Source organism: Oncorhynchus keta, chromosome 9, assembly GCF_023373465.1.
Source record: "Oncorhynchus keta strain PuntledgeMale-10-30-2019 chromosome 9, Oket_V2, whole genome shotgun sequence".
Taxonomy (NCBI): Eukaryota; Metazoa; Chordata; class Actinopteri; order Salmoniformes; family Salmonidae; genus Oncorhynchus; species Oncorhynchus keta.
This window is the reverse complement of record NC_068429.1, coordinates 31,438,954-31,465,360: the sequence shown is the minus strand read 5'-3', so window position 1 is coordinate 31,465,360 and position 26,407 is coordinate 31,438,954.

Here is a 26,407-nt window from a genome sequence, read left to right as displayed (position 1 = left end):
TTTAGCCAAGACAGGCTAAACAAACTATAGTTATTCAGTGAAATACTGTCACTTATTTTTTAATTTTTTATTTTTTTTTGCCAAATAGAAGAATGTCGCAAATACGCTTATCCAGATGATTAAGATGAAATAACAATAGTCTACACTTAAAAGGTAGGCTAATACAACTAATATCGGAGTATTTTTATGGACAAGAGAAACATAGCTCTACATATTTGAAAATCATTCTTCAGGCTAGATTAGATTTAAAAAATAACTAGGTCCTCCCGAGTGACACAGTGGTCTAAGGCACTGCATCGCAGTGCTCGAGGATTCACTACAGACCGGGTTCGATCCCAATCTGTGTCACTACCAGTCGTGACCAGGAGTCCCATTGGGACGGCACACAATTGGCCCAGCATCGTCCGGGTTATTACCTGGCTCATTGCACTCTAGCGACTCCTTGTGGTGGGCCGGGCACCTGCAGGCTGACTTTGGTCGTCAGTTGGACGGTGTTCCCTCCGACATATTGGTGCGGCTGGCTTCCGGGTTAAGCAGGCGGGCGTTAAGAAGCGCAGTTGGGGACTTGCAGCGATGAGATTGGATCGCAATTGGAAATCACGAAATTGGGGAGAAAAAAGGGGTAAACAAAAAAATCATAATAACTAGGCCTAACACTGTTTTGTTCTGAACAATGATTTAATGAGATTGTGTGTGGCGATGCGGTCAAGGGCAGTGCGTTTGCCATGTCAAACCATAATGCAGCCAGTCAAGATGCTCTCGATGGTGCAGCTGTAGAACTTTTTGAGGATCCAAGGGTCCATGCCAAATCTTTTTAGACTCCTGAGGGAGAAGAGGCATTGTCATGCCCTCTTCATGACTGTGCTGGTGTATGTGGACCGTGTTAAGTCCTTAGTGATGTGGACGCCAAGGAACATGAAGCTCTCAACTTGCTCCACTACAGCCCAGTGAATGTGGATGGGGTGTGCTGTCCTCTTCCAGTTGTCAACAATCAGATCCATGGTCTTACTGATGTTGAGGGAGAGGCTGTTAACCTGGTACAACACTGCCAAGTATCTTATCTCCTCCCTGTAGGCTGTCTAATCACCGTCGGTAATCAGGCCTACAACTGTCATGTTGTCAGCAAACTTGATGATGGTGTTGGAGGTGTGCATGGCCACACAGTTGTGGATGAACAGGGAGCACAGCAAGGGGCTAAGCACACACCCCTGAGGGGCCCCCGTGTTGAGGGGCTCCCGTGTTCAGGGTCAGCGTGGCAGAGGTGTTGTTGCATATCCTCACCACCTGGTGCCGGCCCGTCAGGAAGTCCAGGATACAGTTGCAGAGGGAGTTGCTCAGTCCCAGGGTTCCAAGCTTGGCAAACTGAGGTCTATGAATAGCATTCTCACATAGTTATTTCCCCTCAGATTGGACAGAGCATTGTGAAGTGCAATTCAAATGCGGTAATCTGTGGATCAATTTGGGCAGTATGCGAATTGGAGTAGGTCCAGGGTTTCTGGGATGATGGTGTTGTGTGTCATGAACAGCCTTTCAAAGCACTTCATAATTGCTATGAGATAATAAACATTTAGGCAGATTACCTTGGAGCTTTTGGGAACAGGGACAATGATGGTCAGCTTGAAACACGTGGGGATTGAAGACTGGGAAAAGAGAGATTGATAATGTCAGTGAAGACACTTGCCAGCTGGTTTGTGCATTCCCTGAGAAAGCGCCCTGGAGGCCTTGCGAGTGTTAACCAGTTTACTCACATCAGCCATAGAGAGGGAGATCAGACTGTCATCCAGAACAACAGGGGCTTTCATCCAAGACTCTGTTGTTTTCCTCGAAGCGAGCACAAAAGGTATTTAGCTCGTTTGGGAGTTCTGTGTCACTGGGCATCTCACGGCTGAGTTTCCCTTTGTAATCCATTATCGACTGCAACCCCTGCCACATCTAACGAGTGTCGGAGCTGGTGTAATATGATTCCACCTTCCTCCTGCATTGACCTTCAATGTCTCATCGGAGGTCTTAGCGGGCTTTCTTGTATGCGTCCGTGTCCACATCCTGTTCCTTGTCAGCGGTAGCTCTAGCCTTTATCCCAGTGTAGATACTGCCTGTAGTCTATGGTTTTTGGTTTGGATACGTTTGTATGGTCTCTGTGGGGTCTCTGTGGTCATCTATGCTCTTATCATTGAAGCCTGTGACTGATGTGGTAAACTTTTAGCGGCCCTCATAAAGCATGAGACATGTTGGTAGAACAGTTTTAAGTCTCTGACCACAAGAAACGCCACCTCTGGGTGTGCGGTTTCTTGTTTGTTTGTGGCCCCATACAGTTCGTTGAGTGCCAGACTGGTGTTGGCTTGTGGTTGGATGTAGACAGTCATGAAAATTAGGATGAGAACTTGGTAGATAAAATGGTCTGCAGTTTACCATGAGGTATTCTATATCAGGTGAAAAAAAGCCTAGCTAGTTATTTATGAAAAGGCATACCCCTATCCCTTTAAACCTGCCCAAGCGGCCGTAGTCTGATCGTGTAGCTGCATGGAGAAAACGTGTGTGTGCGTGTGTCTTTGATAAGTGGTGATGCTCTCATTGCAAGAGGCTCCTGATCCCATTACCCCTGCCCCCTACAAACACACACACATACAAAAACACACACAGCGAAAATGAAAAGAATGACAGGATGGCATCTCTTTCACACAGCTGCGACACCTGCAGAGGTGAGAGGTCATATCCACATGGAGAGAAAGTGATCATGGCTAGCGTCTGTTTTAAAGACTTGAAGAACTCAAATCAGCCCGTGTCATATCAAGTCACAGTCAGCTGACAGCTGAGGAACGGGGAGCCATATGCTTTCAACACCACGGTCACAAAAATGTCCTTTGGCAAATGGTCAAGTTAATAAAATAGGCCTATTCTTCTGACTTTCTAGTTCATAACCTCTTACAAAAGTGTCAGTACAACGTAGTTAGCCAACAACACTATGATACTAAAGCACATAACAGGTAAATGAAAGACAAGTTAGCAGAATCCTACCCTACCTTTGTCTGTCTGTTTAGGGGTACGTCCTCCATCTAAGGTTCCTTACGGCAAACAAAGAGGTTAGCGCACAATGTGCCCAAACACAAACAAGTCTTCCGTATTGACTTTGTGTCAACTTGCCACTTGGCCTTTTGTTTCCAGGGATGGCCTGTCATTCCATCGGAGGAGAGGAGGAGAGATTTCATCCAGGAAGGAGGCAGAGAAAGGTCATTGTGAATAAAATGCTTTTAATCGGACCACTTTAACACACACCCAGGGAATATCAAAGTCACCCCATCGCTATGGAGGTCAGGCCACCCCCCCCCCCTCTCCCCTGCTCTCCTCGACTCGCTTTGTTGATGCTTGGCTGCTCAGGGTTGGGGAACTTAAAGAAAAGGTTAGAAGCAGTCGGTGTATTTGTGTGTGGGTGCGTCAGGCACTTTGTAGTGGTGGGGTGATGTGAGATGAGACTAGCCTGCTTTGAAGCTTTGTCATCTTTGAAAATGCCTTCGGTTCGACCGCAAAGAGAGAAAATCCAGGACTTATTGGATATAATTGAGAGTGCAACACTTAATAACCAATGCATTATTTTTCATATTAAAAAAGAACAAGAAGTACTGTATAGTCTACAGTAGGTCTTTCAAAGTACCTGTCCTATTAATATCATATACAATTAGCTTCTATGTATATCTTGAAATATGACTGTCCCACAATATCTTGAAATGTTACAAAGCATTTTGAATTATTATTATACACTTGAATGATTCATCTTGCCGTCTAGCCATATAACACTGTACACGTTTGCGGCAACATCCCATCCCAATGTTGGGCAATCAGTGCCAGTGAGAACTGATGATATAGGCGTTGTGTTTGGATGTCAGAAGTGTTGGATAGGCACCTCGGCTGGGCGCCCTAGCGCTCTTCTCTTCACCACTCTCAGGAGAGGCTTGCAAGTCCATTAAATGTGAAGTGGAATCATGGTTTCCAATATGATGCCTCTTAACATCCATCTTGTCTCACATTCACAACAATCCTCCCACAAACAGACAGAACTAAAACAAATCCCAAAGCTCCCAATTGCTGTTTTAGAAATTGCCAGGGGAAAAAAACTAAACAAAAGCATGATTCGTTGGAGGAGAAATCTAGAGGAAGTTGGTGATTCGTTTTGGACATTGACATTGCTATGATATATTGCACAGTAGGCACATATGGAGTCTAGATCATAGATTATGTGATGGGTTCATCATTCAAATAGTCTTGTATTGTTGTATAACTACTAATGGAGCATTCTGTAAAATTACCTCACTGACAGTGTGTGTTTTTGTCTGGAGCTCTGCATCTCTCAGATTTCTATCTTAGTGTGTGTAAAGTACTTCAGTAACATTCCAGAGCCTCCGTTACTATATTTCCAATGCAGGAGACTTCAGGCCTCTAACTATCCATCTACCAGGAAATCAGTTCTCCAAAACAAGTTATAATTGCACACAGGCCCTCTAGTGACCACCGGGGACAGTGTTGCATTGGATCGAATTCAAATCTATTATTTTTGCAGTAGCGGCTACCCCATAGAGAAAGATAGAGGCCTCTAGTTGCCAAAAGTCGGTTTTAGCATGGGTAGCACCATTGATAGCTTCCAAAATGCTTCAGCCATTTTAAAGTAGTCAAAGTAGTCAACTGGGTGGGGGATTCCTATGGGTTGTAGCCTCAATGGTGCTGCCCATGCTGTCACAGACACTAATGGCACAGATATAAAGACGGACGACCCCTAGTACTCTGATTGTCGTTGTTTGCTCTCTCTCCAGCTCTCTCTCTCTCTCGCTCGCTCACTCGCTCACTCGCTCACTCACTCACTCACTCACTCACTCACTCACTCACTCACTCACTCACTCACTCACTCACTCAGCGGCTCGCGTAGTCCTGATACAACACCCTTGACAGGCAGATCAGTGGCGAGTAGTGGGCACCCAGACAGCTTCGCTCACAGCGACAGCAGATATCTTTGTGTACACTGCCGGCTTCAGGGGGCTGCCAAGCCGCACGTCTGTCTGTCTGTCACTCAGGCACGCCCAGGGATAACGACGTCAGATTGATCTGACGGCGGAAAGGAGAAAAGCCCTCGACACGAGAGCTGCATCACTACTGTACAGTACATCTCCTCTACAATGGCTCTCTGGCTGAACCTGGGACCCTCCTCACCCTGTCACCTCAATGTCTTTCTATGTTCCTCATGCCTACTCTCTTTTTCCTCAACTCACAAACACACCTCTCTAATTCCTTTACTTCCCCTCTTACCTCCCTCTTCTTAGCCAATTATTTTAATCTTCAGGCCCTACTCCTCTTCTCTTCCCCTCTAGCCCCTTCTACTCTCACTCTCTATCAGATGGGCCTTCAGCGACCCCCTCTCTCCCAGCGAGGCGTGAGGAGAAAGCAGAGCCTGTCATTAGGGAGAGGCCTCCAGCCACCAGTCTCCTTCCTTCCCTCCCTCCCTCCCTCCCTCCCTCCCTCCCTCCCTCTCTCCCTCTCTCCCTCCCTCCCTCCCTCCCTCCCTCCCTCCCTCCCTCCCTCCCTCCCTCCCTCCCTCCCTCCCTCCCTCCCTGCCTGTCTGCCTCCCACCATCCCTCCTGCCTGAAGAAGCTCTTATCAGCCTTAGACACAGAAAGGACCTCTTCAGATCCCACACTAATGGCTGCTAATGGATCCAGCTCTACCCCCCCCCAGCCTGGGAAAACCATGCTCTGTAAGGCCAGTTTACACAAACACACAGGACATAATAAAGGTCTGCCAGAAGATATGTAGCCAAACATACATTAACACTACACATGTAATAATAGGATGACAGATTCAGTTTGATAAATTATTTGGGTTGAGCGGGCTATTGATTGGGTTTCCTGCCTCATGATCTCATATTTGTTTATTTGTTTTAAAGGGCTTTTTGGAAGTAGTAAACAAGTGCAGAATGTTTTTCTTTTCATCTAACGTGCACATGAGACTGTATGTATGTACTGTAAAGGGAAAACAGAAACATAGGGTGAAAGAAGCCACTAATTTAGTCGTTCAACTAAAGTAAGTATCCTTGTCCATTACATCCATGAATTTGTTTTTGTTTTTCTTGACTCATTTTATTATCCGTGCATACTTACAGGTGGTGGAGAAATAGAAAAACAACAACTTAAATATATTTTAGAGAAGGTGATTTGATGAGTTAACCCACTGTTCCTAGGCCGTCATTGAAAATAAGAATTTGTTCTTAACTGACTTGCCTAGTTAAATAAAGGTTAAAAAAACAGAGACAAAGATAGACAGCTGTCCCGGATTGAGAACCATATCCGGCCAAAACATAGAAAACATGACATAGAATGCCCACCCAAATCACACCCTGACCAAACCAAAATGGAGACATAAAAAGCTCTCTAAGGTCAGGGTGTGACACAGGCTAACATTATTTTAGCCATGCAGGTCCCGATTTGTATGAGCGTAAAAAGCCTTCCATAGTCTGTGTTGTTTTAATTGTACTGTATATGCCCAAGGGAGGAAATTACGGTGACTGTGAGTGTGACATAGGCTATTTAAAACAAGTTGTTGTTTCATTTAGTTTAGAATTTGATTACAATTATTCTCTCTTTTTAAGCCTTATTGACAATGTTTGGCATGTTCATGCTCAGCCATAATGTCATTTACAGTAGGTCTAGCCTCTTTTTCAGTTTGAATGCTATTGAAGCCATGCATTACTAAGAACAATGTGGACTGCAAATGGGTCGAAGGCAATGCATAGAAGACTGTAAATACACAACTTGAAGCAACCACATATTTGAAAAATTGTGCCAGAGAAGAAGGCTGTAAAGTGTGCGTGACTGGCTGCAGGGAAGTCAGGCGCAGGAGAGTAGAACTGGGTAATATCCGGAGCAGTTTAATAAGCAAAACCAAAGGCACCCAGAACAACAAAATATGGGTACCAAAATAACCTGTCGCGAACCAGTCAGAGTGTATTAGCACTATACAACAAACAATTTCACACACAGACATGGGGGGAACAGAGGGTTAAATACACAACAAGTAATGGGGGAATGTAAACCAGCTGTGTGGGAAAACAAGACAAAACAAATGGAAAATGAAAGGTGGATCGGCGATGGCTAGAAGACCGGTGACGTCGACCTCTGTACGCCGCCCGAACAAGGAAGTCATGACAGTACCCCCCACCCCTTGACGCGTGGCTCCAGCAGCACGCCGACACCGGCCTCGGTGACGACCCGGAGGGCAAGGTGCAGGGCGATCTGGATGGAGAAGGTGAAACTCCCGCAGCATTGAAGGGTCCAACAAGTCCTCCACCGGAACCCAGCATCTCTCCTCCGGACCGTACCCTTCCCACTCCACGAGGTACTGAAGGCCCCTCGCCCGACGCCTCAAATCCAGTATGGAGCGAACTGAATACGCTGGAGCCCGCGCGATGTCCAGAGCTTCTGTCCCGCGGTCCCAGCTTCTGGCAGGGCAGGTGGAGGGGCAGGTTTTGGGTCGAGAGCCAGACCCGGTCCCCAGGTACGAACGCCGGGGCCTCACTGCAGTGACGGTCTGCGCTGGCTTTTTGGCGCAGCAGGGCCGCTGAAGGTGAACAAGAGCGGCATCCATTGTCTCCTCTGCGCGCCTGAACCAGTTGTTCACCGCAGGAGCCTCGATCTGACTCTCATGCTAAGGTGCCAGAACCAGCTGGTACCCCAGTATGCACGGGAAGGGTGAGAGGTTAGTAGAGGAGTGGCGGAGCGAGTTCTGGGCCATCTCTGCCCAGGGCACGAACGCCGCCCATTCCCCCGGCCAGTCTTGGCAATAAGACCCCAGAAACCTACCCACATCCTGGTTAACTCTCTCCACCTTCCCGTTACTCTCGGGGTGAAAAACTGAGGTAAGGCTGATCGAGACCCCCAGATGTTCCATGAATGCCTTCCAGACCCTCGAAGTGAACTGGGGACCCCGATCAGACACTATATCCTCAGGCACCCCGTAGTGCCGGAAGACATGTGTAAACAAGGTCTCCACAGTCTGTAGGGCCGTAGGGAGACTGGGCAGAGGGAGGAGATGACAAGACTTGGAAAAACGGTCCACAACGACCAGGATCGTGGTGTTACCGTGTGAGGGCGGAAGATCGGTATGGAAATTCACAGACAGGTGCGATCAAGGCCGTTGTGGAACGGGTAAGGGGTGTAGCTTAACTCTGGGAAGGTGCCTAGGAGCCTTACACTGGGCGCACACCGAGCAGGAGGAAACATAAACCCTCGCGTCCTTGGTCAAAGTGAGCCACCAGTACTTCCCACTCCAGAGGAGGGTGACGTGTGGGCCCAATAGATCAGCCGGTCACGGACAGCAGACGGAACGTACAGACGCCCAGCGGGACATTGGAGGGGAGCGGGCTCTGCACGTAACGCCTGCTCAATGTCCGCGTCCAGCTCCCACACTCCCGGCGCCACCAGGTAGGATGCCGTGAGTATGGGGGCGTGATCCATGGGCCGCTTCTCTGTGTCATACAGCCGGGACAGTGCGTCTGCCTTCACATTCTGGGAACCTGGTCTGTAAGAAATTATGAAAACAAAACGGGTGAAAAACATGGCCTAACTTGCCTGGCGAGGGTTCAGTCTCCTTGCTTCCCGGATGTACTCCAGATTGTGGTGGTGTGTGGGAAAACAAGACAAAACAAATGGAAAAGGAACGGTGGAACAAGGAGAGGAACCGACTTCGGCGGAAGTTGTGACAAAGGCAAACGTTTCATGTGTCCCCAACCGATTGTGTTTTTTGTTTGTTTATTTTTTATAACTTGTTTTTTAAACTTATTTTACACATAATGTTGCCGCTACCGTCTCTCATGACCGGAAATAACTTTTGGACATCAGGACTGTGATTACTCACCACGGACTGGCAGAATCCTTTTTTTCCTTTAACGAGTCTGATGAGTCTGACGCGAACAATATACTGTTTTCCCGGGAACAGGCCCAGAGCCCCGTGATTTGCTTTAAGAGGAGGTGAAGAAAAAGGGGCCAAAGACTATTTGCATTGCCCCTCCCCTCTCTTTTACACCGCTGCTACTCTGTTGTTATCATCTATTCATAGTCACTTTAATAACTCTACCTACATGTACATATTACCTCAACTAACCGGAGCCCCGCTCATTGACCCCCCTGTATATTGTCTCACTGTTGTTATTTTACTGCTGCTCTTTAATTACTTGTTACTTTTATTTCTTATTCTTATCCATATATTTTTTAACTGCATTGTTGGTTAGGGGCTCGTAAGTAAGCTTTTCACTGTAAGGTCTACCTACACCTGTTGTATTCGGCACATGTGACTAATACAATTGGATTCGATTTTTCGCCATGGAGCACATTCTGATTGGCCAGGTTTGTAAAACTCATTCAGTCACGTACTGTACTTTAGAGTTATGTGTGTGTTTTGAAAGTTATGGTTGTGGTATTCTTCTTGGTAAAATGCATTTGTGCAAATACGTGTACAACCTTGTTGTGGTGGCAACAAACTCCCTCCCTTAGAGTGTCACATCAACACAGAAACACAGTTGAGAGATTCCAAACAGAAAAGCCATTCTTTCTGAAGTGCCATACGGTCTAAATCACAACAAGGAAGAAGTCAGGTATCAGCCGGCGAGAACTATAAATTCTGATTAGCTCGCTGCAGCAAGGAGAAGCATGACTTTTCAGCCCAGATTGCACTTCAACGAGGAGCATTCTAAACAAGGCAATGAGGTACTCTCTCTTCTCTCCCCCTGAAAGCCATTTTTTCAGCATTATTGATTCATTCCTCTGGCGAACTGAATTACATTCGATCCAATTTGGTTTCCCACATATTCTCCCTGCAGGAGTGGAGGCTTATTTGCATGTGGGCCCTCTGTGGTATTACACCATGCAGGTGTGTCAGAGAGAGGGAGAGAGAGAAAGAGACACAGGGAGAAAGAGGAAGATAAGGAGCAGTGTGGAGTTTAAAAGGACAGTATGGACATAGAGATAAGGTGGCTCTGTCAGTGTTATTCATATATATATATGTATATGAAATACGAGCCTATGCTTAAAATCTGAGGCCCGGATCAGGTGTATACAAAAAGAGGGCTTACACCACAGGATATGTGATGCAGGTTACAAGTGGGCACCTATTTGATGGATGGACAGTCAGGCTGTGATGGTGAATCATGCTATTAGACACTACACCAGCACAGCTGGGTTAGACTATTACACAGAGCTTAGGCCCAATATACTTCAGGCCTATCTGTGTTGCTAGCAACTGTGTTACAGATACAGGTATTCTGTGTGTGTATCCTGTGTGTGTGTGTGTTTCTTTTCTCTCCTTCTCCCCTCCTCACAGGTGGCAATCATCATTCCCCAATCAGTCGCTAATCAGAAGACACACCTCCTCCTGTTTCCATTACCCAATCACATCCCCTTTCCCTTGGTTTAAAAACCCATTCTGTTGTTTCCTCTGGAGCTCCATCTCTCTGTAAATCTCTCAGTAGTTCTCTGGTTTTGTTTTCGCAACTACATGTCACTTTGTCCCCACCGATGAGTATTGTTTTTGTTATGTTGTTTGATGGTGGGAAAGGGGGTGCTAAGAGAAGTTGCCCATGAGCATACACTACCCGTAGGTAAACTTAGTTTAAAAACACTAGTTAGAACTGGGCGGACCACCCACTGTATTTTTGGTTAGTTAGCTGTATTGAAGTAGCTTAGGGGTATTTTTGGATATTTGTTTCTTTCCTTGGGTCCAGCTCAGCCCCTTCCCCCCTTTACCGTGTGTTTGCAAATAAACCCTGAGTGTTTGATGGTAATGTCTCACTGTTACTTTGTCACTATTATACTTTGCATGAGTTATGTTACGGGTCTCGTTACCATCCCCCCTAGAATGCCGGGCAAAAGGGATTCGTAACAAACTGGTTTAGACATTCATCTCCTTTCAGGCTTGCCTGACCTTGGGAGTCATCCTTGTGTGATGGTTGTCTTGGTAACCTGACACAGGCCCTCTATCCAAGGCAGAAGAAGCCAAGCAGCTCACAATCACTTACACAAGAAGCATTGTCAAGATGACAGCAACGAATACAGTAGCCATGCCCTCCTACAAAACTTTTCTAGTGTTTCTTGCTAATGTTCTTACTCCGTTTGTTTTGTACATTATTTCATACACCCAGGTAGAAGTACTGGAATATAAATAGCTGTGTACTCACTGTCCAACCGACCTTCCCGAATTCCCATAGATAGTGGAACAATGGTCTAGCTTCTTCGGTGAAACGTTGGGTAGCCTGGGAGTCCTTACCAGAGAGGAGGAAATGAAGACACCAGCGGAAAGGTAGATGTGTGTGGGGGGGATTGAAACAGCGGGCAACCAGCACTCCATTACCGAGCATACTACTCGCCAATGTTCAGTCATTAGTGAATACACTTGACCATCTCAGAGCGAGGGTATCTTTCCAGAAGGACATCAGATTCTGCAACACACTCTGTTTTTCCTGAGACTTGGCTTTCCTTCGACATCCAAAAGGATTAAATACAACCAGCGGGTTTTCCAGTTCATCGAGCGAATAGAAAGCAGGGTTTCTCTGGCAAGAACAAAGGTGGTGGGGTCTGCTTTATGACCAACGACAAGCGATGGGGGAAACGTACAGGAACTTGCAAGGTTCTGCTCTCCCGACTTGGAATACTTGCCCTTTTTACTTTCTGAGAAAGTTCTTAGGGATTATCGCAGGGCTGTGTACATCCCGCCCTCAAGGATCTTCATTGGATCTTCATTGGACTCTGAACAAACTGGAGACTGCCTACACTGAGGCAACAGTCTTTGTCGCTGATGACTTTTAAAGTCATTTGAGGACCATTCCCCCGAATGACTATCAACACATTGACTGTCCAAATCACGGAAATTCCACTGCTGCAAGCCTTATTGACATGGGTATCAGGCCCTTTCCCATCCTCCTTTTGGCAAATCGGAGCACGACTTCATTTTGCTCCTCCTCGCCTACAAACAAATATGGTCAGATCTGTATAATGCTGGTCTGGCATCCTTGTCAGGAAACTGAAAGATAAATACGAACAGGTGATCAGGGATATGACCTATGCAGATCAATCGAGGTGGCGAGATACGAGTATAGGGACAAATTGGAGGAGCAATTCAGCGGGTCGGACATGAGGCAGACGCTTCTTACGATCACAGATTACAAAAAGAAAGCCAAGCACATTCCGGACACCAATGCTGCCCTATCGGATGAGCTAAACACCTTTTTTTCACACTTCAAGCATAATAACCTTAACTTGCCGAATAAGCCTGACTGACCAACAGCGACGAGACAGCCTACAGAGAGGAGGTAAGCACTCTGACAACGTGGTGCTGGGTAAACAACCTCTCCCTCAATGCTGATTCTGGACTTCTGGAGGAACCAGGCTGGGCACACCCCCATCCTCATCAACTGGGATCTGGTCAAAAATATCAAGTTCCTCAGGATACACATGTCGGAGGAGCTGAACTGGTCAAACCAGACGGACACCTTTGTGAAGGCAGGACAGTGAATCTTTAACCTCAGGAGGGGGTGGGGGGGCTCAGCTAAATGCACCATTGGGTGCACACTTCCTGCCACCACTAGTCAGCTACCTGCTCCCATGTCCACCTTCTGCCCCCCGCCGCCCTACCCCTGGACATTTTACCCCCCTCCCCTCCCCAATGGACATTTAGCACATCTACACACAATATCTCATAAAAACATAGTGAAAACTAGTTTAGACATTTTTGACAATTTATTGAAAATGAAATACAGAAATATCTAATTTACATAGGTATTCACACGCCTGAGGCAATACTTTGCAGAAGCACATTTGGCAGTGATTACAGCTGTAAGTTTGTTGATCCAAGATGGCGTAGCAGTAAGTCGTCCTGTCGTATCGTCTCTTTGTAAATATCTGTAAATATCGTCTCTTTTTCGTTTTAGATATTTTTCTTCGCATATCTTTAAAAACATTTTTCTAAACCTAAGCTTCCAAATACTCTCCTGCAATCCGCCTCACCCAATGTAGCTACTTTTCCTAAAGTATTTATATTTACTTCGGAACCGGAACCCCTCAACTGAAGCTAGCCAGCTAACCACCAGCTATGCTAGCGGTCTTCAGCTAACCGGTCATCAGCTAACCTTTAGCTCGGAAAGCTCTCGCCAGTTTGAACAACGCGACGCTAACCAGAGCATAACGGACCTATTTATTTTTTATCCCTGTGTTTCCCTCCGCAAATTGATTTTTTTTTCAGCTGGATCTTCACAACTAGCTATCTACCTAAACCGCAACCCTGGTTGATTACTCCTGGCTAGCGTTTCCACCCACGTAGCTTGAAGCTAGCCCGGCCAGAGCTCCTGTGTTCCTATACTCCTGGGCTTCTATACCCGGATCCACGACCAGTCTATCGATGTCACTGCATGAAGAGGAATAAACAGACTCACCCCATCGCGACGTCCTCCAAAGGCTAACTCTCTAGCCCTCGCTATCTCCTTGCTTGCTAATTCGGCATGCTAACTGCTAGCTTGTTTAGCCCAGGTCCGCTAACTACTACCTTGTTTATCCCGGCCTGCTAATCTGTTAGCTTGTTAGCACAGGCCTGCTAACCGTCTGCATCGCAGTGGCCCATATGCACTTTCTATCTCTTCCCGATTTTTAAAATTTGTTTATACCTTCCGGAAACCTGCCTCACCCAATGTGATATGGAATCGCTATTATTTTTTAATTTTTAGAACACACTCAAGAACCTCCAGAAGCTAACCAGCTAACTAGCTACAAGCTATTTAGTCATTGTTAGTTTTTTTTAACCTGGATAACATTCGCCAGTCCAGCCCCCCTGCCCCATCCACCGCTGCCCCTGGACTCTGATCACTTGGCTACATAGCTGATGCACGCTGGACTGTCCATTAATCACGGTACTCCATTCTGCTTCTTTGTTTTATCTGTCGGCCCCGTTGCCTCGTCAATTCCATTTTACCTGCTGTTGTTATGCTAGCTGATTAGCTGTTGTCTCACCCAATGTTTTAGCTAGCTTTCCCAATTCAACACCTGTGATTACTGTATGCCTCGCTGTATGTCTCTCTCAAATGTCAATATGCCTTGTATACTGTTGCTCAGGTTAGTTATCATTGTTTTAGTTCACAATGGAGCCCCTAGTCCCACTCCTCATACCCCTGATACCTCCTTTGTCCCACCTCCCACATATGCGGTGACCTCACCCATTACAACCAACATGTCCAGAGATAAAACCTCTCTCATCATCACCCAGTGCCTGGGCTTACCTCCGCCGTACCCGCACCCCACCATACCCCTGTCTGCGCATTATGCCCTGAATATATTCTACCATGCCCAGAAACCTGCTCCTCTTATTCTCTGTCCCCAACGCTCTAGGCGACCAGTTTTGATAGCCTTTAGCCGCACCCTCATACTACTCCTTCTCTGTTCCGCGGGTGATGTGGAGGTAAACCCAGGCCCTGCATGTCCCAAGGCACCCTCATTTGTTGACTTCTGTGATCGAAAAAGTCTTGGTTTCATGCATGTCAACATCAGAAGCCTCCTCCCTAAGTTTGTTTTACTCACTGCTTTAGCACACTCTGCTAACCTTGATGTCCTTGCCGTGTCTGAATCCTGGAAGGCCACCAAAAATTCAGAGATTTCCATACCCAACTATAACATCTTCCGTCAAGATAGAACTGCCAAAGGGGGAGGAGTTGCAGTCTACTGCAGAGATAGCCTGCAAAGTAATGTCATACTTTCCAGGTCCATACCCAAACAGTTCAAACTACTAATTCCGAAAATGACTCTCTCCAGAAATAAGTCTCTCACTGTTGCCGCCTGCTACCGACCCCCCTCAGCTCCCAGCTGTGCCCTGGACACCATTTGTGAATTGATTGCCCCCCATCTAGCTTCAGAGTTTGTTCTGTTAGGTGACCTAAACTGGGATATGCTTAACACCCCGGCAGTCCTACAATCTAAGCTAGATGCCCTCAATCTCACACAAATCATCAAGGAACCCACCAGGTACAACCCTAACTCTGTAAGCAAGGGCACCCTCATAGACGTCATCCTGACCAACTGGCCCTCCAAATACACCTCCGCTGTCTTCAACCAGGATCTCAGCGACCACTGCCTCATTGCCTGTATCCGCTACGGTGCCGCAGTCAAACGACCACCCCTCATCACTGTCAAACGCTCCCTAAAACACTTCTGTGAGCAGGCCTTTCTAATCGACCTGGCCCGGGTATCCTGGAAGGACATTGGCCTCATCCCGTCATTTGAGGATGCCTGGTCATTCTTTAAGAGTAACTTCCTCACCATTTTAGATAAGCATGCTCCGTTCAAAAAATGCAGAACTAAGAACAGATACAGCCCTTGGTTCACTCCAGACCTGACTGCCCTCGACCAGCACAAAAACATCCTGTGGCGGACTACAATAGCATCGAACAGTCCCCGCGATATGCAACTGTTCAGGGAAGTCAGGAACCAATACACGCAGTCAGTCAGGAAAGCTAAGGCCAGCTTCTTCAGGCAGAAGTTTGCATCCTGTAGCTCCAACTCCAAAAAGTTCTGGGACACTGTGAAGTCCATGGAGAACAAGAGCTCCTCCTCCCAGCTGCCCACTGCACTGAGGCTAGGGAACACGGTCACCACCGACAAATCCATGATTATCGAAAACTTCAAAAAGCATTTCTCAACGGCTGGCCATGCCTTCCGCCTGGCTACTCCTACCTCGGCCAACAGCTCCGGCCCCCCTGCAGCTCCTCGCCCAAGCCTCTCCAGGTTCTCCTTTACCCAAATCCAGATAGCAGATGTTCTGAAAGAGCTGCAAAACCTGGACCCGTATAAATCAGCTGGGCTTGGCAATCTGGACCCTCTATTTCTGAAACTATCCGCCGCCATTGTCGCAACCCCTATTATACCAGCCTGTTCAACCTCTCTTTCATATCGTCTGAGATCCCCAGGGATTGGAAAGCTGCTGCAGTCATCCCCCTCTTCAAAGGGGGAGACACCCTGGACCCAAACCGTTACAGACCTATATCCATTCTGCCCTGCCTATCGAAGGTCTTCGAAAGCCAATTCAACAAACAGGTCACTGACCATCTCGAATCCCACCGTACCTTCTCCGCTATGCAATCTGGTCTCCGAGCCGGTCACGGGTGCACCTCAGCCACACTCAAGGTACTAAATGACATCATAACCGCCATCGATAAAAGACAGTACTGTGCAGCCGTCTTCATCGACCTTGCCACGGCTTTCGACTCTGTCCATCACCATATTCTTATCAGCAGACTCAGTAGCCTCGGTTTTTCGGATGACTGCCTTGCCTGGTTCACCAATTACTTTGCAGACAGAGTTCAGTGTGTCAAATCGGAGGGCATGCTGTCCGGTCCTCTGGCAGTCTCTATGGGGGTGCCACAGGGTTCAATTCTCGGGCCGACTCTTTTCTCTGTATATATCAATGATGTTGCTCTTGCTGCGGGCGATTCCCTGATCCACCTCTACACAGACGACACCATTCTATATACTTTCGGCCCGTCATTGGACACTGTGCTATCTAACCTCCAAACGAGCTTCAATGCCATACAACACTCCTTCCGTGGTCTCCAACTGCTCTTAAACGCTAGTAAAACCAAATGCATGCTTTTCAACCGATCGCTGCCTGCACCCGCATGCCCGACTAGCATCACCACACTGGATGGTTCCGACCTTGAATATGTGGACACCTATAAGTACCTAGGTGTCTGGCTAGACTGCAAACTCTCCTTCCAGACCCATATCAAACATCTCCAATCGAAAATCAAATCAAGAGTCCGCAACAAAGCCTCCTTCACTCACGCTGCCAAGCTTACCCTAGTAAAACTGACTATCCTACCGATCCTCGACTTCGGCGATGTCATCTACAAAATCGCTTCCAACACTCTACTCAGCAAACTGGATGCAGTTTATCACAGTGCCATCCGTTTTGTCACTAAAGCACCTTATACTACCCACCACTGCGACTTGTATTCTCTAGTCGGCTGGCCCTCGCTACATATTCGTCGCCAGACCCACTGGCTCAGGTCATCTACAAGGCCATGCTAGGTAAAGCTCCGCCTTATCTCAGTTCACTGGTCACGATGGCAACACCCATCCGTAGCACGCGCTCCAGCAGGTGTATCTCACTGATCATCCCTAAAGCCAACACCTCATTCGGCCGCCTTTCGTTCCAGTACTCTGCTGCCTGTGACTGGAGCGAATTGCAAAAATCGCTGAAGTTGGAGACTTTTATATCTCCCTCACCAACTTCAAACATCAGCTATCTGAGCAGCTAACCGATCGCTGCAGCTGTACATAATCTATTGGTAAATAGCCCACCCATTTTCACCTACCTCATCCCCACAGTTTTTATTTATTTACTTTTCTGCTCTTTTGCACACCAATATCTCTACCTGTACATGATCATCTGATCATTTATCACTCCAGTGTTAATCTGCAATATTGTAATTATTCGCCTACCTCCTCATGCCTTTTGCACACATTGTATAGACTCCCCTTTTTTTCTTCTGTGTTATTGACTTGTTAATTGTTTACTCCATGTGTAACTCTGTGTTGTCTGTTCACACTGCTATGCTTTATCTTGGCCAGGTCGCAGTTGCAAATGAGAACTTGTTCTCAACTAGCCTATCTGGTTAAATAAAGGTGAAATAAAAAAATAAAAAAAATAAATCTTTCTGGGTAAGTCTCTAAGAGCTTTCCACACCTGGATTGTGCAACATTTGACCATTATCATTTCAAAAATTCTTTACGCTCTGTCAAATTGGTTGTTGATCACTGCTAGACATCTATTTTCAGGTCTTGCCATAGATTTTCAAGTACAGTTAAGTCAAAACTGTAACTCGGCCACTGTCTTCTCGGTAAGCATCTCCAGTGTAGATTTGACCTTGTGTTTAAGGTTATTGTCCTGCTGAAAGGTGAACTAATCTCAGTGTCTGGTGTAAGGCAGACCCAACTAGGTTTTCCTCTAAAATTTTGCCTGTGCGTAGCTCCATTCAGTTTCTTTTTAATCCTGACAAACTCCCCAGTCCTTAACGATTACAAGCATACCCATAACATGATGCAGCCACCACTATGCTTGAAAATATGGAGAGCGGTACTCAGTAATGTGTTGTACTGGATTTGCCACAAACATAACACTTTGAATTCAGGACAAAAGTGAGTTGCTTTGACACATTTTTTTTGCGATATTACTTTAGTACCTTGTTGCAAACAGAATACATGTTTTGGAATATTTTTTAAACTTATTTTCACTCAGTCAATTAGGTTAGTATTGTGGAGTAACTACAATGTTGTTGATCCATCCTCAGTTCTCTCCTATCACAGCCATTAAACCCTGTAACTGTATTTATTTCACCATTGGCCTGGTGAAATCCAGTAGCGGTTTCCTTCCTCTCCAGCAACTGAGTTAGGAAGGACACCTATATCTTTGTATTGACTCTGTGTATTAATAAACCATCCAAAGTGTAATTAATGACTTTACCATTCTCAAAGGGATATTCAATGCCTGCTTTATTTATTTTTACCCATCTACCAATCGGTGACCTTCTTTGGGAGAAATTGGAAAACCTCCCTGGTCTTTGTGGTTGAACCTGTATTTGCAATTCTGAGAGACTGTACAGATAATTGTAGGGGGTACAGTGATGAGGTAGTCATTCAAAAATCAATGTTAAAAACTATTATTACACACAGTGTCCATGCAACTTATATGTGACATGTTATTAAGCACATTTTTACTCCTGAACTTATTTAGGTTTGCTATAACAAAGGGGTTGAATACTTATTGACTCAAGGCATTTCAGCTTTTCAATTTTAAATAATTAGGTATTATTGTCCTATTAATTTATCTTAACCTGCATGCTTGGAGCTTAATAATTTCACCATACCCTGCAATTACATCTGTGACCCTTTGCATTTCACTAATGAACTCTAAAATAAAAACTCAACTAAAACTAACTGAACCAACACGACTGACAAACCACACCTGCTTCATATATATCTGCCCAACTATGCCAAACTTTATTTCCACATCAAAAGATGCAACCTCTCCGCTCTGCATCAACACCAACGACGCAACACATCTGCTCAGGACGCTCATCAGAATAATAATGCACAACGGATGCACTCATCCACCCAAATCCTTCCCTCCTTCCCATTTGATATGGCACATCTGTTAAAAGCCAAGTACTGACAGGGCAGCGGGCTGCTTATTAATGATCACCTCCAGCAGGTGTTCCCTGGCTTCCTATCCTTTGACCTTTCCCTCTGAAGGAGACAGTCGATGGACTGCCACAGGGCTCAGTTGGATGAGCTCCTTCTGGTTCCGGACGTGTCAGAAGGCCACACGGACGCACACCACGCGTTATGGATTGTTACCATGATGTCATCATCATTGCTGGCTTCAAAGATTTCAAAGGACTGTTGAAGTATTTCTTATGTGATGTGAATAATAAAGTGGAACAGAGACAAAGTGTTGTCTCAACTTTATTGAGCCCTTTTTGCATAGTGCATTAGTCATCTCTTCTATAGTCTCTTGATCCCACTGCATCCTTCCTTCATCCTGACTTCCGTTTGAGCCACACTACAAATCATACATACATGTAGGTAGACATGTCCCAAGGACAGGCATTCTCATTACAAATCACACATTCGGCTGTAAGCATGTCATCATAAAGCATGACCTGGAATTCTGAAGCAATACATTATCTGGTACGTCAATAAAGTTTTCCAAATCACAACTTTCTTTTCCAAGACAAGTGACAGCGTTTGACTTTTCCCATCACACTGGGGAAAACAAAATCACCAACCTGACTAAGGATGGCAGGGGCTCTGCAGTATTATACCTGAAAGAAAGGTATTTCCATCTCAGTCTCCAGGTACTATTGAGCAGTACAGACTCCTCCAATCATCCCAAGAATCCTTATTCATTTTAAGCAATGTGTGTGTTAAGGAGATAGAATGAGGTGCTGCTGCTAGTGCTTGGTCTCGTCTACTCCAGTTGAAAGCCTGCTTACAGGAAGCCTACATCTGCCTTCCGCAAAAAAACAGCAGGGACGTTTCTCAGAAAGGGCCCTTTCGAAGGGGTCTTCCAGTGACCACATCTCAGAGGGAAGGATACCGGTCCTATTAGTGCTGCTATCTCACACTGAGACCATCTGAGCTGTCTGGGGCCAATAGATGGCTTTCATGATGCCAGCCAAAAGAAAGAAGAGAAAAGGCATTCCTGCATGGTTACCTCATTAAGAAATATTTCATATTTGCTTGATGTTATTGTTCATTGTGATATAACCTCACTAATTAAGCATTTTGTACTGGATTATTCTGCTGGCTGCCTCCCTGGTTTTTCAACTACAAACACACCATTTGTTTTCTAGGTCCTCCGTTTTTCTTGATCCGTTTATCATTTGTCCATACAGTGTGTTGTGACTGTAGCATTATCTGTGTATCTACCCTACTGTCTAAGTCGGTTCCAACTGACTGATTTGTTCAGTCTAATTCAACCAAACAGGAACATGTCAGGGGATATGCTTAAGAGCTGAGCAGGAATGTGCAAATTGCCATAAAGATGAATGCAAACGCTCCCTCCACTGTAATGTATCTCAATGGCTGCTTGCTAAAAGACCCTTTAAATGAAGCCTTTTAGTCAAATCAGATTTGGACCCAATTACGCGTATGACGGGCTTGGATCAGACTCCCTAAGGACAGCAATAAATACAGACAGCTTGCGTAGCTCAGACCAACTATTATGGGACAACCATTTAAGACACATTGCATCATTTCCCTACTGGATTCCAAATGTAATTTCACGCAATCACATGTCAGGCTTGCCCGGAACTGAATGAGAAGGATGCATGCTAAAAGGCCTCGATCGAGCCTATGGTCTGACAGCAGGAAGGTTTTTCAGCCTAATTCATGGCATCACTTGCATTCTATATCTGAACTCATGAGCAGTAACAACAATGGATCTGAACTGAAATTAGATAATGACAAATATGTTTGCATTGTTCATGGTGCAGGCATGGTTTTTTGATGGTTAGTATGATCGATTGATTACCTCTGCACAATGCACACAACATTCATGTTATAAATGGCATTAGAATAATATCAGTTCTTATGGTCAAAACGCTATACACAGTATCCATTTTCAGAAATGTTGGTAAATTAGCTCTTTAAAGAACCTGTGAAAGAGATTGGCATGTATCCCCCACCCCGAATCACATCATGACATGTTTAGTGACAGAAATGCATTTGTTTAACCCTTGTGTAGTCTTAACATTCTGTATACCCCCTTGTCCTAATGGTAAAAAATGACGTGCCTTTACTAAACCCCTAAAACAAAGCATCTTAATTGAATTGTAAATCCCAAATCTATTTTGCATGAAGAAACAACCTGTCATTCATCACAAACGTTGTGAATATCTGGGTTTTCCCTCTACACAACGCAGAAAGACTGCTTTTAATCGACACCACTTGTTTTTTTGCAACACACCTGTCAAAACTGTTTGCTAAAGTAGAAGTTTATTATTATTATTATTATTGCTAAAGTAACTGCATAGGTGTAAACATTCCTTTTTGATAGCACTTGTATAGCCTAAGAAAGTAGCAGAAATGTGCAGAAAGTAGTTTTGAATGCATTTTGTTGAAGAGAAACAATAATAACAGTCTTGAACTTTTTTGGCATCATAGTGATATATTTTTATATACTGTACAATGAGGAATTACACTACAAAATACTAGTATTCTCCCATTTTCTTATTAACCATTGCCCCCACCCACAAAGTATATAAACAACAACAATACATAAGAATAAAATAAGATAATAGATTCAAAACAGAAACGTGAAGAACAGAAATCAATCAACTAATTACCGCATGTAGGACATTATGCAAGTGTGTGTACATGGACTTTGCAGATGAATTTCTCACATGTGCAGCACATAGTATTTGTTTTTCAGTCCTTCGTTGGGGGGCAGAATTGGCATCTCCTCCTCTTGGCTGCCCCTGCTGCAGCCTTGGGTGGATCAGGACAAGATTCAGCCCCCAGAACAGCTTTCACAAGTGCTGCAAAGGCTGCTGTGCAGGGGAGGCGCTCCCTTCTTTGAATGTGTGGGGTTATAAGTGCCTTTCCCAGCTGCTCCAGGAACACCTTCCTTTTGTTCCGCTTATCAGGCATCCATGTAGGGTTGATCAAATCAAATGTATTTATATAGCCCTTCTTACATCAGATGATATATCAAAGTGCTGTACAGAAACCCAGCCAAACAGCAAGCAATGCAGGTGTAGAAGCACGGTGGTTAGGAAAAACTCTCTAGAAAGGCCAAAACCTAGGAAGAAATCTAGAGAGGAACGAGGCTATGAGGGGTGGCCAGTCCTCTTCTGGCTGTGCCGGGTGGAGATTATAACGGAACATGTTCAAGATGTTCAAATATTCATAAAGGACCAGCATGGTCAAATAATAATAATCACAGTAGTTGGCGAGAGTGCAACAAGTCAGCAGCTCAGGAGTAAATGTCAGTTGGTTTTTCATAGCCGATCATTGAGAGTATCTCTACCGCTCCTGCTGTCTCTAGAGAGTTGAAAACAGCAGGCCTGGGACAGGTAGCACGTCCGGTGAACAGGTCAGGGTTCCATAGCCGCAGGCAGAACAGTTGAAACTGGAGCAGCAGCACGGCCAGGTGGATTGGGGACAGCAAGGAGTCATCATGCCAGGTCCTCCGAGAGAGAGAAAGAAAGAAAGAGAGAAAGAGAGAATTAGAGAGAGCATACTTAAATTCACACAGGACACCGGATAAGACAGAAGAAATACTCCAGATATATACAGACTGACCCTGGCCCCTGACACATAAACTACTGCAGCATAAATACTGGAGGCTGAGACAGGAGGGGTCAGGAGACACTGTGGCCCCATCTGATGATACCCCCGGACAGGGCCAAACAGACAGGATATAACCCCACCCACTTTGCCAAAGCACAGCCCCCACACCACTAGAAGGATATCTTCAACCACCAACTTCGACAAGGCCAAGTATAGCCCACAAAGATCTCCGCCATGGCACAACCCAAGGGGGGGGCGCCAACGCAGACAGGATGACCACATCAGTGACTAAACCCACTCAAGTGACGCACTGCTCTTAGGGATGGCATGGAAAAGCACCCGTAAGCCAATGACTCAGCCCCTGACATAGGGTTAGAGGCAGAGAATCCCAGTGGAGAGAGGGGAACCGGCCAGGCAGAGACAGCAAGGGCGGTTTGTTGCTCCAGAGCCTTTCCGTTCACCTTCACACTCCTTGGCCAGACTACACTCAATCATATGACCTACTGAAGAGATGAGTCTTCAGTAAAGACTTAAAGGTTGAGACCGAGTCTGCGTCTCTCACGTGGGTAGGCAGACCATTCCATAACAATGGAGCTCTATAGGAGAAAGCCCTGGCTCCAGCTGTTTGCTTAGAAATTCTAGAGACAATTAGGAGGCTGTGTACGTGTAGGTCACAAGACACAGATCTCCTAATTGTTGATCTTGTTCCATATCACGAAGGCAATGTATGAGGACACTTCAATGATTTTATGGAAGATGACCAGGGGCCAGCGGGCAGTCATCCTCCTGCAGCTGTAAGTTCCAATCACCTTGTCCACGTCGTCCAGGTCGCCCATGCCTCCTTGGTTGTGGTTGTAGTCCAGGATGATGACTGGCTTCCTGTCCTCACGATCACTGATCTCAGCCGTTTTGTGCAGTGTGCTCAGGAGGACCACATTCTTGTTCCTCTTTGGGAGGAAACTAGAGTGGTGGTGGGGTGAAGGCAAACTTTGATGAGAAGGCCTCTCTCCCCCTTGTTGCCAACCATGGTGATCTTCCTCTTCAGGAGCTGCTGGCTGAGTTCAATCAGTAGCACAAATGATCTCAATTTCTCATATTGTGTGTGTGTGTGTGTGTGTGTGTGTGTGTGTGTGTGTGTGTGTGTGTGTGTGTGTGTGTGTGTGTGTGTGTGTGTGTGTGTGTGTGTGTGTGTGTGTGTGTGTGTGTGTGTGTTTTTGTGGTGTGTAAATGATTTCATTTTATAACTGACGGGTCAGAAATGACCCTAAGACAATCATTGTACCCTGGTGGTGTACAGCGTTCATAGAAATATGAACAAAGGCAATGTTTCACTTTTTCTATTGTTGGGGTTACACTCATCAAATTTCAAGTTGAAAAAATATAATTTAGGGGGTTCTCTACTGTTAAACATAGTGGCTGTTCATGTTTTACCCTTAAAACAACACAAGGATTAAATCATATCCCTAGATTGTTTTATTTCAGAGAGACAATTTTGTTACAAAATGAGATATATCCACCTCTCTCATGCCAGCAGCATACCACTCTGCATCCCACTGCTGGCTTGCTTCTGAAGCTAAGCAGGGTTGTTCCTGGTCAGACCTTTGATGGGAGACCAGATGCTGTTGGAAGTGGTGTTAGAGGGCCAGTAGGAGGCACTCTTTACTCAGGTCAAAAAAAAATATCCCAATTCCCCAAGACAATGATTGGGGACAATGCCCTGTGTAGGGTGCTGTCTTTCAGATGGGATGTTAAATGTGTGTCCTGACTCTTTGTGGTCATTAAAGATCCCATGGCACTTATTGTAAGAGTAGGGGTGTTAACCCTGGTGTCCTGGCTAAATTCACAAGCTGTCCCTCATACCACCATGGTCACATAATCATAGCCAGCTTACAATTGGCCCATTCCTCTCCCCTGTAACTATTCCCCAGGTTGTTGCTGAACATGAGAGTGTGTTCTTTGTCAACTTGAATGAACTCAGAAAAAAGTAGCACTGCACACATTGAATTTCATAAATTCAACACACCTGGTCTTCCAAGTCGGTTTCAATCAAAAACCTGAAGTGCTGCGTCACTCCAGGACCAGGGTTGCCTACCCCTGATATAGGTAATAGGGTGTCATTTGGGACGAGACCTGGCCTGCGCAGGGTCGGGCAATTCCAGTCCTCGGGGGCCTGATTGGTGTCACAGTTTTTCCCCAGCCCCAGCTAACACACCTGACTCCAATAATCACCTAATCATGATCTTCAGTTTAGAATGCAATTTAGATTAATCAGCTGTGTTTGCTAGGGATGGAGAAAAAGTGTGACATCAATCAGGCCCCAGAGGACTCGAGTTCCCCACCCCTGAGTCTATCCAAACACCATAGCATGATGCTAGATTTTTGATGTGCGGAATTTCTATGTTAACTATATAGGATACAAACATTCCATTGCAGCAAAAAAAAAATATATATATAACGTTTTGCAACAAAACAATTATAATACACATGATGACAGTAATATTTAACACATAAAGGTAACCATTAGCATTTAATTCTTATGAAAAAACACACATTGGTGGATATACAGTGAGATACAAAATGATACTTTCTCACTCATCATCATTCACGATTCATTCAGGACTATCCGTAATCATGGTAGCATCCACATTAATGTGGAAGTGTTTAGAAACATAGTCTATTCTTATTTCCAATAAAAGTGACTCCAAAAATGATGCAACACATTCTTTTCCATTCATTTCTATTGCCACCACAAAACAATCTGAAACAACAGTCAACAAATTTGTAGTCACAAGCTTGATATAGTATGAATATGGGACCAAATACCTAAGTTTTTACTACTAATACACCGACAGTGCATTGAGAAAGTATTTTGTTACATTACAGCCTTCTAAAATTAATAACATTTTTTCCCTCCCTCATCAATTTACACATAATACCTTGTAATGTCAAGCAAAAACAGGTTTATATTTTCTTGCAAATGTATTAACAATAACGGAAATATCACATTTATTTAGGTATTCAGATCTTTTACTGAGTACTTTGTTGAAGCACCTTTGGCAGTGATTACAACCTGGAGTCTTATTGGGTATGACGCTACAAGCTTGGCACACCCGTATTTGGGGAGTTTATCCCATTCTTCTCTGTAGATCATCTCAAACTCTATCAGGATGGATGGGGAGTGTCGCTTCACAGCTGTTTTCAGGTTTCTCCAGAGATCTTTGATCGGGTTCCTGGCTCAGGCTTGGCCACTCAAGGACATTGAGACTTGTCCCGAAGCCACTCCTGTGTTGTCTTAGCTGTATGCTTAGGGTCATTGTCCTGTTGGAAGGTGAACTCCGTCTGCGGTCCTGAGCACCCTGAAGCAGGTCCGTTCATCTTTCCCTCGATCCTGACTAGTCTCCCAGTCCCTGCCGCTGAAAAACATCCCACAGCATGATGCTGCCACCACCACGCTTCACCGTAGGGATGGTACCAGGTTTCCTCCAGATGTGACGCCTGGCATTTAGGCCAAAGAGTTAAATCTTTGTTTCATCAGACCAGAGAATCTT